General features: G+C 43.3%; 1 pseudogene; it reads left to right on the top strand.

Annotated features, from left to right (window-relative positions):
- Window positions 1–875: 875 nt before the first annotated feature.
- On the top strand, window positions 876–13,164 carry LOC141088728 (piwi-like protein 1; annotated as a pseudogene).
- The last annotated feature ends 5,471 nt before the right edge of the window (window positions 13,165–18,635 follow it).

The raw sequence follows: 18,635 nt of genomic DNA, 5'->3' as shown, positions 1-18,635 counted from the left end.
AATGCCAGTGTCTTCCGCCGACTCTACGGTGGCAGACTGGGCGTTGGAGGCACGTGTCATTTGGGACCGCACACAGGATGCCATCCAGGCCTCCAAGGAGAGAATGAGGGTTTTGTGACCTTATACTGAGCATTTACCTTGCTGAGCTCTGTGAGCTTCAACAGGCTCTGACATTTATGTTCAGTGATAGCGCGGCTCTGTGAAGCAACAGAGTCTGCCCCTGTACACACCGGGTGACGATAACCCACAGGTGTTCTTCTATTATACCGCCATATAGTGTCCGCCATTACTGAGCAGCAGTTTACCACCCCTGCACGGTAGACCTCAGGCTGCGAAAGCAACTTATTACCATGTTTTATTGTTTGGTGCGTTCTGCCAGCCCTAACAAGGAATTACCTACTTTCTCCCTTCCGGCTTTGCTTAAAAAGGGGACTAGCATGAAAAGGGGAGTTAATAGTCTTCATATGTGGAAGATTACCATTGCACATCTAGGAGGAGGAATTACCTCAGGGCAGAAACAGAGCACAGTGCTGAAGAAGAGATAATCAGACTTATTAAAACCAGAGGTTACTAAGATCTACCTATCTGCAGGTACACAATCATCAACCGTGAGTGTAATCCTCTATCTCAGTTTACTGCTGTTTGCAAATAATATTTTGCCTTTGCCATTGCCTTAAGTAAAAAGACTTCTGTTTCAAATTCTTATGGCTGCTTCATGACTAGGGCTCAAATGCACCCACTACTACCACCATCATCATCTTCTGCCTAGAGGCAGTTACTGTGCAGATAGAAAGTCTGAGGAGCAAAGGGTGAATGCTTGGGTGGTGTTGTACTCTGTAAGAGGATTGCGAAGCCGAAAGTTTCTAGATTACATCATGACTGGAAGAGCCAGAGCAAGAGCATGTGGAAGAGCACCGGGTCAGGACTCGCAACCACCCAAGCCTGGTGTTTCTTGGCTGGATTCTGACAAATCATCATTTACTAATACTGAACTTGTTGGATGATATCGTCAAAAAGTACCCCCTGCATTTGCTAGACCAGAAGCTAGAGATTTTGACAGTTCGGCTGGATTTCAGGATGTGCCATTTGGAGAGCATGGTGGTCGTAGACGAGACTTCTATAATATGGGTGTTTCCACTTATTAATCCATCCATATATCAAAGAATCAAAATTTGTTTTTTTCTGGCAACTCTATTCAGTTGTGCCCATACTATGTCAAATTGATTGCTAGACCCCAGTGGGTCTTGTACACGTACTATATTGACTATAGTCCACAAATGGAATCTCGATCTCTGAGGTCAGCTCTACTTTACCATGTAAAATATAGCATAGCACTACTGCAGGGTGCACAAGTAGGTTACCCAAACCAAAGAGTAAAAATTGAATAACTTGGCACTCAACTTATGGCTTTCATGAAATGGAAAAGAATTTTATTTTATTTTTGCAGTCTGCAAACGTTTTGGCCTACATGGCCTTCATCAGTCTGCGTCAAAATATAACAGACAAGAAAAGCAAATTTATAAACAACAAAATATTGACCTAATCTTCATAATATTGTTCAAATATTACATACATTGATTAGTACAGCAATATAGTGAGGAGATTGACATAAGTACAGAAGAAAATGTTGTTGTTCATGTTTGAAGTTTACCAGATGGGAGAAAAAAATGAGGAAAAAATAGAAAAAAATAGAAAATTGAACCTACCCGACTGCTTTAAATAATTTGACAAGGAGGTAATGAGGTAAGCAATGTGCCAACTCCTGATGAAATAATATGAGGTATTATAAGATTGATGAGCTGAAAGTGGATGCTTGTATAATATAAGGTATTGTAGAATCATACCTGTTATGGGTACTATAATGGTAGGCTATCCAGCTCATTGTCCAGGTAAAGTACTGTGTAATAACCAATATATGGTGAGCTATCCAGCTCCTTGTCCAAGCAAGATTCTTTTTAATGACCAAGCATCAAAATATGAGTATATGGTAAAAAATCCATATGTGCACATAGAAAGAGAAAAGGGCATTTTACCTTATATTTATGATCAGGGTGCCTGTACAGATGGCCCTTGTAAGGCTAAAATGTAAGGTAATATGTATAAGTGAATATAGAAGAAATGATGAATCAATGGAGATTAAGACGTTACTGCAAACATACCTATTGAGTGGCATGACAAGGATTGAAGTCCGGCCTGCAGCTAAATCCGAATTCCCGCTAAATAAATGACAAGCATAAGGTAGGTGGGTAAAAATTGCCCAGTGATTGTGTGAGTGAAACAGGGAGGACTGTTGTGAGTTCATTTTCCCCTTCGTCACTGAGGTCTGGTGAACTCCCTATTCTGGTGAAGGAAGGTGGTGAGCCTGATTATCAGGCACCTGAGCCTAATGATGATGACTGGCTGAGTGGATTCACAGACTGGATATAAGGCTGCCGACGCCCTTCTGCCCTGCGGGTGATTTCTCTGTGGACTTCTAGGAGACCAGTCTGATTCCTGCTCCTCTAAAGCTAAGTTTTCTGCTTTGCCTGTTAGCATTTGTGTTTTGTTTTTGTTTGCCTTGCTTTTCTGGATTCTGCCATTCCCTGCTGGGGTGAGCTGAATCTCCTTTTGCCGGTTGCTCTGTCTTCAGAATATTGCTGAGTACTGACATAGCCTTTTTGAAGCCTAGCGTCTTCAGGGCCTTTTTCACTGTCAGTTTGTTGGCTCTTATTTTCATAGGGTTTTTCACGGATTGCAGACAGCAGCCTTCCTGTTCTTTCCTATCTAGTTAGCTTGGGCCCCGTCTTTGCTCAGTCTATCTTTCTGTCTGTGTAAGTGATCTTTCTTCTTGCTTCACCGTCATTATATGTTGGGGGCTGCCTTTTGCTTTGGGGTCTGCTCTGGGGCAGTTTAGATTTCCCTTTCTGTCTTTAGGCTATATAGTTCTCCGGCTGTGATCGAGGGGTCTAGGGCATCGTAGGAACCCCCCACGGCTTCTGCTAGTTGTGTTGATAGGTTCAGGGGTCTGCAATCCGATAGCTGCCAACTTCTCTGGTTTTCTGGACTTAGCTGGCATTTCTGTTTTTGCCTCCTACGGTGACTCATTCATAACAGAATCACCCGCCATACCGCAGATCCTAGGGTACTCAATAGCAGGAAAGAATTGTGTTTAAAAAAAAAAGAAAAAAAAAATGTGTATATTCTTTCCTCTATATCTCTGAGGCCGTAGGGGGAATTTTTTTTTCTCTCAATGGAGATAAAGCAATTGTCTGATCATGTGGAGCAGCTCGCGGCGGAAGTGCGGGGAATTTCCGCCTACCTTGCTCGTTCGCATGCTGTTGAACCAAAGATCCCTACACCTGATGTATTTTTTGGGGATCGTTATAAATTTTTGAGTTTCAAAAATAATTGTAAATTATTTTTTGCCTTGAAGCCTAACTCGTCAGGGAGCTCCGTGCAGCAGGTTAATATTGTCATCTCTTTGCTGCGTGGCGATCCCCAGAATTGGGCGTTTTCTTTGAAACCAGATGATCCTATTCTGACTAATGTGAATGCATTCTTTCAAGCCTTGGGGTTGTTGTATGACGAACCTAATGCTATTGATCAGGCTGAAAAGACCCTGTTGGCATTGAACCAGGGTCGAGATTCTGCAGAGTTGTACTTTTAAAAGTTCCGAAAGTGGGCGGTCCTTACTACCTGGAATGATAATGCCTTGGCTGCTCTCTTTCGGAAGGGTTTGTCAGAAGCCGTAAAAGATACTATGGTGGGATTTCCTGTTCCCTCTGGTCTGGACGATTCTATGTCATTAGCCATTCAGGTTGATCGGCGTTTACGTGAACGCAGGATTGCACGAGAGGTGTTGCCACCGGTTGAACAGACGTCTGAACCTATGCAATGTGATAGAGTTTTGTCTAGGGCGCAACGTCAGGAGTTCAGAAGGTGTAATAAGCTGTGTTTTTTCTGTGGAGATGCCTCGCATATTATTTCTGTTTGTCCTAAACGAGAGAAACGCTTTGCACACACGTTTTCTGTTGGTGGTGTTCAACCTAAGTTTCTTCTGGCAATTACTCTGATCTGCTCCCTGTCCACATTTTCCGCCAAGGCTTTTGTGGATTCAGGAGCAGCGCTAAACCTAATGGACTTGGATTTTGCTAAACGTTGTGGATTTCCGATGACACCTCTGCAGACGCCTATCCCTTTGAGGGGGATTGATGCTACTCCTTTGGCGAAAAATAAACCTCAGTTTTGGACCCAGGTGGTCATGCGGGTCGCCCCAGACCATCAAGAAAATTGCAGATTTTTGGTGTTGCATGGTCTGCATGATGCCGTTGTTCTGGGGTTTCCCTGGTTGCAAATTCATAATCCAGTTTTGGATTAGAAATCTGTGTCTGTGGTGAGTTGGGGTTGTCGGTGTGCCTTTAGTGAGGCTCCGGTTTTTTCCACCTCTCCTCAGTCGCATGATGTTCCTGACTATTCGGTGGACTTTTATGATGTATTTAGTGAGAATGAGTCTGCATCTTTGCCTCCTCATAGGAGTTATGACTGTGCAATTGAACTGAGCCCGGGGTGTAAATTTCCCAAGGGTCGGCTCTTCAATTTATCTGTACCCGAGCACGAGGCTATGCGATCCTATATTAAGGAGGCGTTGGAGAAGGGTCATATTAGACCATCCTCTTCGCCCTTAGGTGCCGTTTTTTTTTTTGTGGCCAAAAAGGATGGTTCTTTAAGGCCTTGCATTGATTATCGTGCCCTCAACAAAATTACTATTAAATATCAGTATCCGTTACCCCTGATTTCGGATCTATTCTCTAGAGTTAGAGGTTCTTGCTGGTTTACCAAGCTTGACCTCAGGGGGGCGTATAATCTTATCCGCATTAAGCAGGGGGATGAATGGAAGACGGCGTTTAATACTGCGGAGGGACATTTTGAGTACCTGGTGATGCCTTTTGGGCTCACTAATGCCCCTTCTGTCTTCCAGTGCTTCATGAACGATATTTTCCGAGACTTTGTCGATAAATTTTTGATTATCTATCTGGATGATATTTTGATCTTCTCCAAGGATTGGGATTCTCATGTGGAACATATTCGGACTGTGTTCCGGATCTTGAGGGAGAATTCCCTGTATGTCAAAGGATCAAAATGCCTTTTTGGAGTACAGAGGATTTCATTTTTGGGATTTATTTTGTCTCCGCCGTCAACTATTGAAATGGACCTCGCCAAGGTACAGGTCATTTATGATTGGGTTCAGTCCACTTCTTTGAAGGCCCTCCAGAAGTTTTTGGGTTTTGCTAATTTTTATCGGAAATTTATAGCAAAATTTTCTAGTATTGCCAAGCCATTGACTGATCTGACTAAGAAGGGTGCTGATGTGTTGAATTGGTCTCCGGAGGCTGTTGCTTCCTTTCAGGAGCTGAAGCGAAGATTTACCTCAGCCCCGGTTTTGCGGCAACCTGATGTCTCACTCCCGTTCCAGGTAGAGGTGGATGCTTCTGAGATTGGTGCAGGAGCTGTTTTGTCCCAAAAGGATCCTGTAACATCTAAAATGAATCCCTGTGCTTTCTTTTCCCGAAAGTTCTCTCCATCTGAACGTAACTATGATGTGGGGAATTGGGAACTGTTAGCCATGAAATGGGCATTTGAGGAGTGGAGACATTGGTTGGAGGGAGCTAAACATCAAGTTGTGGTCCTCACTGACCACAAGAATTTGATTTACCTAGAGTCGACTAATCGCTTGAACCCTAGACAGGCTAGGTGGGCCTTGTTTTTTACACGTTTTGATTTTGTGGTCTCTTTTCTTCCTGGAACTAATAATGTCAAGGCAGACGCCCTGTCTAGGAGCTTCTTTGCTGATTCTCCTGTGGTGACCAAGCCTGCTACCATCTTAGGCGAAGGGGTAGTTCTTTCTGCCATCTCGCCTGATTTGAGACTTGCTCTGCAAGAGTTCCAGGAGGACAAACCTGAGCGTTGTCCCAGTGGAAAGTTGTATGTTCCTGACCAGTGGAAGAAGAGAGTGATGTCTGAACTTCATTGCTCTGCATTGGCTGGTCATCCAGGTATTTTTGGTACTAGAGATCTGGTGAGTCGCTCTTTTTGGTGGCCCACCTTGTCTCATGATGTCAGGAATTTTGTGCAGTCCTGTGGGACTTGCTCCCGGTCTAAATCTTGTTCTCGCTCTAGTGGGTTGTTGATGCCTTTGCCGGTCCCCAGGAGGCCATGGACCAATATTTCAATGGATTTCATCTCTGATATGCCGGTCTCTCAAAGAATGACTGTTATTTGGGTGATTTGTCATAGGTTCTCTAAGATGGTTCATCTTGTACCACTCCCTAAGTTGCTGTCTTCCTCTGAGTTGGTGCCCCTGTTTTTGCAACAGGTGGTTCGCTTGCACGGGATTCCTGAGAACATTGTATCTGACAGAGGAGTTCAGTTTGTGTCTAGATTTTGGAGGACTTTCTGTTCCAAGCTGGGAATTCAGTTGTCCTTCTCCTCTGCTTTTCACCCTCAGACCAATGGGCAGACAGAGAGAACAAACCAGACCTTGGAGTCGTATTTGAGATGTTTTATTTCCGCTGATCAGGATGATTGGGTTTCATTTTTGCCCTTGGCCGAATTTGCTTTAAATAATAGAGCTAGTTCTGCCACTTTGATGTCACCTTTTTTTTGTAACTTTGGGTTTCATCCTCGATTTTCTTCAGGGCAGGTGGAGCCTTCTGCCTGCCCAGGTGTTGACACTGTGGTGGAGAGAATGCACCAGATCTGGGACCAAGTGGTGGATAAGTTATCTCTCTCCCAAGAAAAGGCCCAGCGGTTTTCCAATCGACATAGGACCATTGGTCCCCAGTTTAAGATTGGTGATATGGTGTGGTTATCATCAAAAAATATTGCTATGAAGGTGGCTTCTCCTAAGTTTAAACCTAGATTTATTGGATCTTACAAGATTTTGGAGATTATTAATCTGGTCTCTTTTCGTTTGGCTCTTCCTGTCACATTTAAGATCCATAATGTGTTCCATAAGTCCTTGTTGAAGAGGTTTGTTGAACCAGTTGTTCCTGGGGTGGCACCTCCGGGCCCTATTTTGGTTGAAGGTAACATGGAATATGAGGTAGAGAAAATACTGGATTCCCATCTGGCTAGACGGAGACTCCAGTATTTGGTTAAGTGGAAGGGTTATGGTCAGGAGGATAATTCCTGGGTCTCTGCCTCTGATATTCATGCCAAAAGATTGGTGCGTGCCTTTCATCGGGCTCACCCTGATCGCCCTGGTGGTGCGGTTGAGGGTCCGGTGACCCCTCCTCAAGGGGGAGGTACTGTTGTGAGTTCATTTTCCCCTTCGTCACTGAGGTCTGGTGAACTCCCTATTCTGGTGAAGGAAGGTGGTGAGCCTGATTATCAGGCACCTGAGCCTAATGATGATGACTGGCTGAGTGGAGTCACGGACTGGATATAAGGCTGCCGACGCCCTTCTGCCCTGTGGGTGATTTCTCTGTGGACTTCTAGGAGACCAGTCTGATTCCTGCTCCTCTAAAGCTAAGTTTTCTGCTTTGCCTGTTAGCATTTGTGTTTTGTTTTTGTTTGCCTTGCTTTTCTGGATTCTGCCATTCCCTGCTGGGGTGAGCTGAATCTCCTTTTGCCGGTTGCTCTGTCTTCAGAATATTCCTGAGTACTGACATAGCCTTTTTGAAGCCTAGCGTCTTCAGGGCCTTTTTCACTGTCAGTTTGTTGGCTCTTATTTTCACAGGGTTTTTCACGGATTGCAGACAGCAGCCTTCCTGTCCTTTCCTATCTAGTTAGCTTGGGCCCCGTCTTTGCTCAGTCTATCTTTCTGTTTGTGTTAGTGTTCTTTCTTCTTGTTTCACCGTCATTATATGTTGGGGGCTGCCTTTTGCTTTGGGGTCTGCTCCGGGGCAGTTTAGATTTCCCTTTCTGTCTTTAGGCTATATAGTTCTCCGGCTGTGATCGAGGGGTCTAGGGCATCGTAGGAACCCCCCACGGCTTCTGCTAGTTGTGTTGATAGGTTCAGGGGTCTGCAATCCGATAGCTGCCAACTTCTCAGGTTTTCTGGACTTAGCTAGCATTTCCGTTTTTGCCTCCTACGGTGACTCATTCATAACAGAGGACGTTTACCTACTCACTTGTTTCACATGAGTGTGTCAATACAGCAGGTCCTAATGAGGCTAGAAGGGAAAGTGCCACATGGTCAAAGTTATATGGTAAATGGAGAAGTATACATTATGTGCATAATAGTAGGCGCTTACCTTAGATAGTTAATAGGAGTGAGCGTTGGTCTGGACGTGGTTTCCACCACTTGTCACATTGTGTGTGAAGCCCAAATGGAGGACGTTAAGTAAGGGAGAGGCGGGACTTAGCACTGCCGCTGTCAGAAGCTAGTAAACAGGAAATGACGGTGGCGTGCGTTCCACAGTCAGGCTGATGCTGTGCCTGCGTTTCACATGCAGGAAGTGATCTTATGTGTGTGCCTGAGACCGGATTTCGCACAATTGTGTGCTCCTATTATCTTATGAGGGCATGAAAAGCCATAGCACATATTAAAATAGCGATCTGTCTTTATCAAGTGTCCTAAACCATTTTAAGAGTGTGTATATTAGAATTATACCTTATTATGGTACCGAGGTATGTAATTTTAAAGGGTCCCCTGTATCATGCAGTACCTCAGTATGGAATATATGAGAAAAAAAAGGGGAGAGAGAAAAAGCCATAGCATATATAAAATAGCAATCTATCTTTATGAGGTGTCCCAATTCATTTCAATAATATGCATATATGTTTTATGCCTTATTATGGCACCGACGTATATGATTTTAAAGGGCCCCTTGTATCGTGCAATACCTCAGTATAGTATATATGAAAAAAAGGGGGGAAAAAAGGAAAAATATGCATTGGAGGCAATGGATTATTAATACCCATCAAAGAAAAAATTGCAGCCGAGCAGGAGAGTGGTAAGAGGTCCAGGTGGACGGAAGCATGAGGAAACCCAGGAGCAGTCAATATAAACGACTCTGTAATAAAAGGAAAGCAATGTTATTTTTCCATTCTAAAGCTTTATAAGCTCTACTTTACCAGCATGATGAATTAATAGGAAAAGCATGTGGTTTTGATGGAGCTTTTCTTTTCTTGCCAAAGAAACTAAATAAGATAAATAATAACAAGCGGCTCTTCTCTGTCTGCCTCCTGGACCTTTACTCTGCCTTTGACACTGTAGGACCATTACCTCTTGGTTCAGATTCTCTCATATCTTGACATCACAGATTTGGCCCTATCCTGGATATCGTCATATTTAACAGATGGGACATTGAGTGTCTCCCTCTCCCACACCACCTCCGCACCTCACCCCCTGTCTGTCAGTGTTCCCAAAGGCTCAGTTTTAGGACCCGTACTCTTCTCCATCTACACCTTTGACCTAGGACAGCTCATAAAATCACAAGGCTTGCAGTTTCATCTCTACACGGATAACACTCAGATCTACCTACAGTTACTGTAGGTCCATATGTATTTGGACAAAGACAACATTTTTCTAATTTTGGTCCTAGACATTACCACAATGAATTCTAAACAAAACAATTCAGATGCAGTTGAAGTTCAGACTTTCAGCTTTCATTTGAGGGTATCCACATTAAAATTGGATGAAGGGTTTAGAAATTTCAGCTCCTTAACATGTGCCACCCAGTTTTTAAAGGGTCCAAAAGTAATTGGATAGGTTAAATAATTGTAAATAAAATGTTCATTTCTAGTACTTGGTTGAAAACCCTTTGTTGGCAATGACTGCCTGAAGTCTTGAACTCATGGACATCACCAGACGCTGGGTTTCCTCCTTTTTTATGCTCTGCCAGGCCTTCACTGCGCTGGTTTTCAGTTGCTGTTTGTTTGTGGGCCTTTCTGTCTGAAGTTTAGTCTTTAACAAGTGAAATGTAAGCTCAATTGGGTTGACATCAGGTGACTGACTTGGCCATCCAAGAATATTCCACTTATTTGCTTTAATAAACTCCTGGGTTGCTTTGGCGTTGTGTTTTGGGTCATTGTTCATCTGTAGTATGAAACGACGACCAGTTTGGCTGCATTTGGCTGGATCTGAGCACACAGTATGGCTCTGAATACCTCAGAATTAATTTGGCTGCTTCTGTCCTGTGTCACATCATCAATAAACACTAGTGACCCAGTGCAACTGGCAGCCATGCATGCCCAAGCCATCACACTGCCTCCAACGTGTTTTACAGATGATGTGGTATGCTTTGGATCATGAACTGTACCACGCCTTCTCCATACTTTTCTCTTTCCATCATTCTGGTAGAGGTTGATCTTGGTTTCATCTGTCCAAAGAATGTTCTTCCATAACTGTGCTGGCTTTTTTAGATGTTTTTAGCAAAGTACAGTGTAGCCTTTTGATTTTTGATGCTTATGAGTGGCTTGCACTGTGCAGTGAACCCTCTGTATTTACTTTCATGCAGTGTTCTCTTTATGGTAGATTTAGATATTGATATGCCTACCTCCTGGAGAGTGTTGTTCACTTGGTTGGCTGTTGTAAAGGGGTTTCTCTTCACCATGGAGATTATTCTGCAATCATCCTCCACTGTTGTCTTCCATGGGCGCCCAGGTCTTTTTGCATTGATGTGTTCACCAGTGCTTTCTTTCTGTCTCAGGATGTACCAAACTGTAGATTTTGCCACTCCTAATGTTCTAGAAATTTCTCAGATGGTTTTTTTCCGTTTTTGCAGCTTAAGGATGGCTTGTTTCACCTGTATGTAGAGCTCCTTTGACCGCTGTTTCCTTCACAGCAAAACCACTTTCCAAATGCAAGCACCACACCTTAAATCAACTCCAGGCCTTTTATCTGCTTAATTGAGAATGACATAACGAAGAGATTGCCCACACCTGTCCATGAAATAGTCTTGGAGTCAATTGTCCAATTACTTTTGGTCCCTTTAAAAACAGGGTGGCACATGTAAAGGAGCTGAAACTCCTAAACTCTTCATCCAATTTTAATGTGGATACCCTCAAATGAAAGCTGAAAGTCTGAACTTCAACTGCATCTGAATTGTTTTGTTTAAAATTCATTGTGGTAATGTCTAGAACCAAAATTAGAAAAATGTTGTCTCTGTCCAAATATATATATGGACCTAACTGTATCTGGACCTGACATCACCTCCTTACTGACCAAATTCTCACAATGTCTGTCCACTATTTCTTATTTCTTTTCTGCTCACTTTCTAAAACTGAACATGGACAAAACAGAATTCATCATCTTTCCCCCATCTCACTCTACCCCTCCACCAGACTCATCCATCAATGTCAATGGTTGTTTACTTTCCCCAGTCCCTCATGCTCTGTGCCTCGGCGTGATCCTCAACTCTGCCCTCTCTTTCAAGCCACATATCCAAGCCCTTGCCCTCTCCTGCTGACTCCAACTCAAAAATATTTCCAGGATCCATGTATTCCTTGACCAAGAAACTGCAAAAATGCTCGTGCACGTCCTCATCATCTCCCGCCTCGACTATTGCAATCTTCTACTCCTTGGCCTCCCCTCTAGCACTCTTGCACCACTGCAACCTATCCTAAACTCTGCTGCCCGACTAATCCACCTGTCTCCCCATTATTCCCCAGCCTCTGCTCTCTGCCAAGTTCCTCACAAGCTTCCTACTTTCCAGAGACTCCAGTTCAAAATCCTAACTATGACATACAAAGCCATCCACAACCTGCCTCCTCCGTATATCTGTGACATGATCTCTTGGTATTTACCTAAACACAACCTTCGATCCTCTCAAGATCTCCTTCTCTACTCCCCTCTTATCTCTTCTACCCACAACCGCATACAAGACTTCTCCCATGCTTCCTCCATATTCTGGAACTCTCTACCCCAACACATCAGACTTTCGCTTACAACAAAAAGTTTCAAAAGGAACCTGAAGACCCAACTCTTCCGGAAAGCCTACAACCTGCAGTGATCCTCAGTCTACTGAACGACACACGACCAGCTCTACCCTCTCCTAGTGTATCCTCTCCCATCCCCTGTAGACTGTGAGCCCTCGCGGGGCAGGTTCGTCTCTCCTTTTGTACTTGTGTGTGCCTTTTATTGCTCATGTTTATTGTACTTGTTTTTGTATGCCCCTTTATCACATGTAAAGAGCCATGGAATAAATGGCGCTATAAAAATGAAAAAAATAATAATAAGATCAATGAGGTGGTTAGCCACACACGCAATGGAGAAATAGCAAAGATTGCAATTACTTCGACAAATGAGTTACCACCACCTTCACCAACCTGCTTTCACTTTTGCAACATTATATTCCAAAGGCTTCTGAAGATGATGAATATGAAGCAAATAGGTCTGAATTATTATCACCCAAACGATGTTACAGAAGTCAGAACACACAACCTATCTGTGTGACAAAGATTTACCACCTCAACTTTGCAGTATGAGACTAGTATCATGTTGTGCTTTGATGTGAGCCACAAAGTCCTTCGAAGTGGAACTGTTCTGGATGTAATGTACAATTTTCACTTGAAAATTGGATCACATGCCTTCTATGATGCTTGCAGTAAAGAAATGATTGGACAGATAGTTCTTACCAAATACAACAATCGTACATATCATCTTGATGATATCAACTGGGATTTAACTCCGGAGTCTACTTTCAAGCAGTCAGATGGCTATGAAATCAGTTTTATCGATTTCTAGTTGAAGAGCCCAGCGTTGCCCAGACACAGTATCCTCTGTATATAGTATATACCTGTATGTCATCTCCTCCTGTATATAGTATATACCTTTATGTCATCTCCCCTGTATATGGTATATACCTGTATATCATCTCCCCTGTATATAGTATTGCAAAAATCAATACAACAAGTAGATCACAGACCTGAAGCAGCCTGCTCTCATACACAATTCCAAAAAAGCAATAGGTCCATGAAAAATGCCAACATGACCTATTAATCTCATTCCAGAATTCTGCAATTTAACAGGTTTAACTGATAGAATGATAGCTGATTATTCTGTAATGAAAGAGCTAGCAAGACATCACTCGACTAGTACCAGAACAGAGAGAATAACAAGTGGGAACATTTTTGGACCATATTCACAGAGATGACAATGTACAGAAAGAGCTTTGAGATTGGGGACTAAGTTTAGACAGTAAACTTCTGTCTTTCACTGGAGTTTACTGCTGTTTGTAAATAACAATTTGCCGAATTGCCTTAAGTAAAAAGACTTCTGTTTCAAATTCTTACAGCTGCTTCATGACTGGGGCTCAAATGCACCAACTACTACCACCATCATCATTTTCTGCCTGTGGAGTTTCCTGTGTGTGTAACTTGAGAAGGAACGACTCTTCTCCTGACAGAAAGCTTGGCCACCAAAAGATACATCATGCCCTGTCAGGAGTACAAACCTCAGCCATACAACACATGAGAATGTCACACTAACCTAATTAGTTACACTGTTTTGCTATAAAAATATACACCACATATTTTACAGTTTGGTATCGCCGTCACATGCCTAACCTATCTGTGGGCTAAAAATTTTGTCATTTGAGGGCTCCACTAAGACGGTGATCGGCGATGACACCAAAATTAGCATAACCAGGCCACTTTTCTGTGTTCTGAAACACTCTTTGCTCACAAAGAGGATGCCTTGCAGGCAGAGATTGATGAGACAGAGCAAGGAAACATACAGGTTCATTACACAAGCCCAGCCTCATCTCATCCTATCTTGGATTGGGTCACAATGAGGAAGAGGAGTAGGAGGAAGAACAGGAGCTACTTTTATGCAATGTAGATGGTACTACAAGCACAACTGTCATACCGTCTGTTCAGCATGATTGGCCTGAGGACAAACAGGAGGAGGAGGAATAGGAGTAGGAGGGCATGGTCAGTCGTCCACAGAAGTCTTGCCTGTTAGCAGTCTAGCACACATGGCTGAGTTTATGTTACGCTGTCTTTCCCATGACCCTCGCGTTCTCAAAATTTTTGGTGTCAGTCATTACTCGTTGGTGACACTTCTAGACCCACTCTACAAGGAGAACTTTCTATCTCTTATTCCAGAGACAGACAGGTCTACTAAAATGGTGCAGTACCAGAGGGCCCTTGTGGCGGAATTATTTAAAAAATTCCTATCTGAAAACGCTGGTGGCAGAGGTCACAGATCGCTGTACAACCAAGGAGTACAGGCGAGAGGGACAAACTTCAAATCCAGCAGAGGCAGGGTAACAATGGCAAAGTTCTGGGACAGTTTTCTCAGACCCTACCATAGTAGTGGCCCTGAGGCATGGGGTACTCTGACAAGGAGTGCAAAGTTTTGGAAGATGCTGAGGGAGTACCTTGCTGAACGTTCCAACATCCTCTGTGATTCCTCTGGGCCTTATAATTATTTAGTATACAAGCTGGACATGAGACATGAAATGGCTCTCTACGCCTTGGAGGTCTTGACTTGCCCTGTCGCTAGCATTTTGTCAGAACAGGCTTTTAGTGCCGCTGGTGGAATGATAAGCGCATCTGCCTGTCAACTGAAAATTCTGACAGGCTGACTCTTAAAATGGACAACATCTGGATTGGGCCAGACTTCTATACACCACTGAATGATAACAGTGAAACATAACCTCAAATCCAGTGTCTTTATTTGGGAGGCATATTCCCATGCACCTCTTCACACTTACATATGGGTATACGTATCCTGATTTTGGCTATTTGGTGTTATCCTCCTTCTCCTCATCCTCATCATTCACCACCACTAGATCACTAGGGTGAACGTGTTCTGTGATGCAACAGCCACGCTATTGTTTTCAAGGGTGTTTATGATGCCCGTACAAAAAAGTTTACACAGTATGTTAAGGTGTACCCTTCCAGGGGGAAATGTTTGTCAGCCCATACACTTTGTGTATGGGTATTACAAGTATAGGAGAACCACTCCTTTAAACTGGGAAAACATTTTTCGGAGGCCATCCTCCACATTTATTCCAAGGGTAATTGGGGTGCGTGCAAATTTGGGACAGGCCTTGCATTCACTTCATGGGCAAACTTTATGGGAGCACCTAATGACTAACAATGGGAACTTTGTTTTCATGTGTCCATTCAAGACGTCGATTCAAAGGCTTATTGGGGTGCGTGTAACTTTGGTGCAAGACAGGCCTTCCATTCAATGCATAGTCAAACAGAATGGGAGGACCAAATGAATAATGTGAACTTTGGTTTCATGTGGACATCCAGGATGTCGTTTCAAAGGATTATTGGGGTGTGGATAACTTTAGGGTAGGGCAGGCCTTGCATTCAATGCATAGGCAAACAGTATAGGAGTACCAAATTAATAATAATGGCAGCTTTGGTTTCATGTGGCCATCCAGGAGATCTATGCAATGGGTTATTGGGGTGCGTCCAAATTTTAGGCAGCCCTGCCACTCACTGCATATGCAATAACAGTATAAGAGACCCACTGTTTAATAATGGGAACAACGAAGCATAGCCAGCTGATAGCTCTTTAAGAATACTGAGGGCTGATTGCTGGCCCTATAAAAACAGGCTTTGTGACTTTCAGAGTCCCTCTTTCATAAATGAAATAGGATGTGCCTGATGGTGTGTCACACACCACATGGCCAGGTAAGGTTGCAAAATGTTCAAATGTCATTTCCCATTGAATGCATTTCTTTTGGTTGAATCAATGTTAAAGTTGATAAACTCATCAAAAACACTACATGTGAACATAGCCCAAGTGATGGAGAAACAATTTTGTTTTGGGTTATTTATTTTTCCTTACATAAAAATCATTTACTCTTAACATATTACCCAGGAAAATCCATTTTGGTTTAGTTTTTGTATGTTTTATTGTGCACCTGTAAAAGTGGCATAAGACTCTGACAACATTGTTCACAGCTGTGACCTGGGACTCAGAAATGCTTCCAGGGGTCTTCCCCATGATGTTCCCATGTTATTTGAGCACTGTTCCCATCAATTTCAGACATTTTTAACCCTTAACAGATCCCCATGATGGGTCACAGCAAAAATGCTAGGTTTTCCCATAGACTTACATTGGGCTCGTTGCTTGGGTCGAGCACCCAAGGTTTCCAATTTGCTCAAGCCGAGCAATGAGCACCCGAGCATTTTAGTGCTCGTCATCACTAGACAGGAGGCTATATAACACCACACACGTAGCACCCTTCAGGTGTAGCAGCCACAGCCCAACAAGATGGTGCTGACTGCAGCAGCTGCATTCACACTGTCCCCATACTCCCCAGAGTGCTGCATATGTGCAGACTGCCAAAACCAAAACCCAGACTCGCGTGATGTGACGCCTCTTGTGTCTGTGGGTCATCACGCCAACACAGGCCTACTTCCTTTGTCCAGTCATCAATGCAGAGCTCATATCCACACCGGTAGCCATCCTAAATCAGACCACACCCACATTGGCAACCATCTAAAGTCAGGTCTTACCCACACTGGCAGCCATCTTAAGTCAGGCCACACCCACATCAGCAGCCATCTTAAGTCAGGCGACACCCACACTGGAAGCCATATTAGGTAAGGGCATACCCCACCCAATGGCCATTTTTGCTCTGGGAGTATCTAGCATTTTCACACATTGTGATGATGAGGAAAAATCTAAGAAGCAGAGAAGGATGAGCAGGCACTGGAGTCTCCTAATACCTCACTCTCACCCTCACCACAGGTTGGGGAACAAGGCCCCTCCCACATCACAATGGGACCGGAGCACCCCACACATGGGAGATACCTGCCCCTATACAGTGAAAATTCAAGCAAAATCGAATACACAGGTGACATATACCAAACTCACACTCTTAGATGTGGCACCTGCTACATCAGATGGAAGCCTCAGGAAACCGCTACTCTAGTAATCAGTATAACAGATCTGGATGGGTATCCTATGCCCTTCTACCAGAAAAAGAGTCAGATACATAAAATAAAACCTGCTTCATGGACAAACCTGATTGGACTCACTGAAATTAAAGCAGAGATTATATCTGGCCTGTGATGAAACTTTGGGTTTTTATTTATTTAGTTATCCATACATTGTAATATGCTTAGTGGGTGACAAAGATGGCAGAACTATGTGAGGGAGTGATCAGAGGAATATTTGACCCAGGATAAGCAGAGGTTGCAGGACCTTGTGGTCTGTATCCAGCGGCTTTCTTGGAACCGCCAAGTCCCAAACCCAAGCTGCAGCCATCAATGCTGGAGTTCTTGCAGACTGCTGATGGGAGAGTCAGGATCCAGGAACTGATGACCCGACTGCATGGCCTCGGTTGGTAGGAAGAGACAAGGAGGCAAGCCAGAACCAGGGCTGGAGAAATGATATCGGGTCCACAGCTGCAAGGTAACTACAGTTGGCATCAAAGGGGGAAGTGCATTACATACAACCCCATACAGTGGGGTTCATTGACGTGTTTGTTACTAGAGATAAGCAAATATTTCAATATTCGGTTCGGATCATGATCACCGAATTTGCAATATTCGCCGGGAAAATTTCTAATGGTGCTCGAGCTGACATCAGTTAGGTGAAGAGAGTGCACTGGCTGTTCACACCATGCAGCCATGAAGCCTGTCATCTAGATGTAGCAGAGCTAGACCTGTTGTCGAACAAATGGATTATCATCTTCTCAGCAGATTGGTGAAGAATATTGCTGAGCGCTGAATTTGCAGAATGAGCAAAACAAAAATTGGAGCAGGACCCTCAGTTTACACAGAACATTATGTTCAGTGATGAGGGAAACTTTTTTGGGTGGGCCATTTATATGGATACACCTAAATATAATGGGAATGGTGACAGTTTTCTTGCGTAGGGTGTCTTGCATTGAAATCTGCTGCAGTGACCCGGGTACTGCATTCACCAGACACCAACACAATTTCTATCCACTCCTCACGTGTTAACCTATGCAACATGTCAATGGCTGTAAACAAACAGAAACTTGTAAATAACTCATGAAAGAATAAAGTTACATTAAAACCAAGTACACCATTGTTTTTCTTGTGAAATTCTCAACAAGTTTGATGTGTCACATGATCCTCTTCCCACTGGAAAAAATAAATTTGGATCCATAATGTCTCACTTCAAAATCGCCGCCATCGTCACTACCCATCTTGAAAAGTTTCCCCATCTCATACACTAATGTGCCACAAACAGGAAATTGATATCACCAACCATTCCCATTTTATTTAGGTGTATCCATATATATGGCCCACCATGTACTGAAAAATGGGGAAAAATAATAATCCAGTGGGGATTAAATGGTGGAGATAAAACATATCTGGCAATACTTTTGGCATTCATTGTATGGCAAAACTAACTTGGAAACGTGATTTTCATAGTCAATACAATTGAAATGATACCAAGCTTAAATTTATTATTTAAGTGGTGAAATTTTTTTTAAAGTTTGAAGAAATAAATATTGCATTTTCACAGACCCATTACATGTTTTATTTTTCCTTCTATAGAGTTGCTTATGTGAGGGATTATTTTTTGCATGGCAAACTAGCAGTTTTATTGATACTTTCAAAGATCGCAGCCACGGGATAATTATAGCTGAACACACCTGCTGTTATCTTTACAACGAACAGACCTCTGTTGCCCCATCGTCTGGACAATTACCCCGTCGGCCAACTATTAACGAAGGAGGTTGTGGCTCCACAATAACCTGATT

The sequence above is a fragment of the Dendrobates tinctorius genome, unplaced genomic scaffold (genome assembly GCF_039654945.1).
Source record: "Dendrobates tinctorius isolate UK_male_01 unplaced genomic scaffold, ASM3965494v1 ptg000040l, whole genome shotgun sequence".
Lineage (NCBI taxonomy): Eukaryota > Metazoa > Chordata > Amphibia > Anura > Dendrobatidae > Dendrobates > Dendrobates tinctorius.
This window is presented reverse-complemented; position numbering and strand designations above follow the sequence as displayed.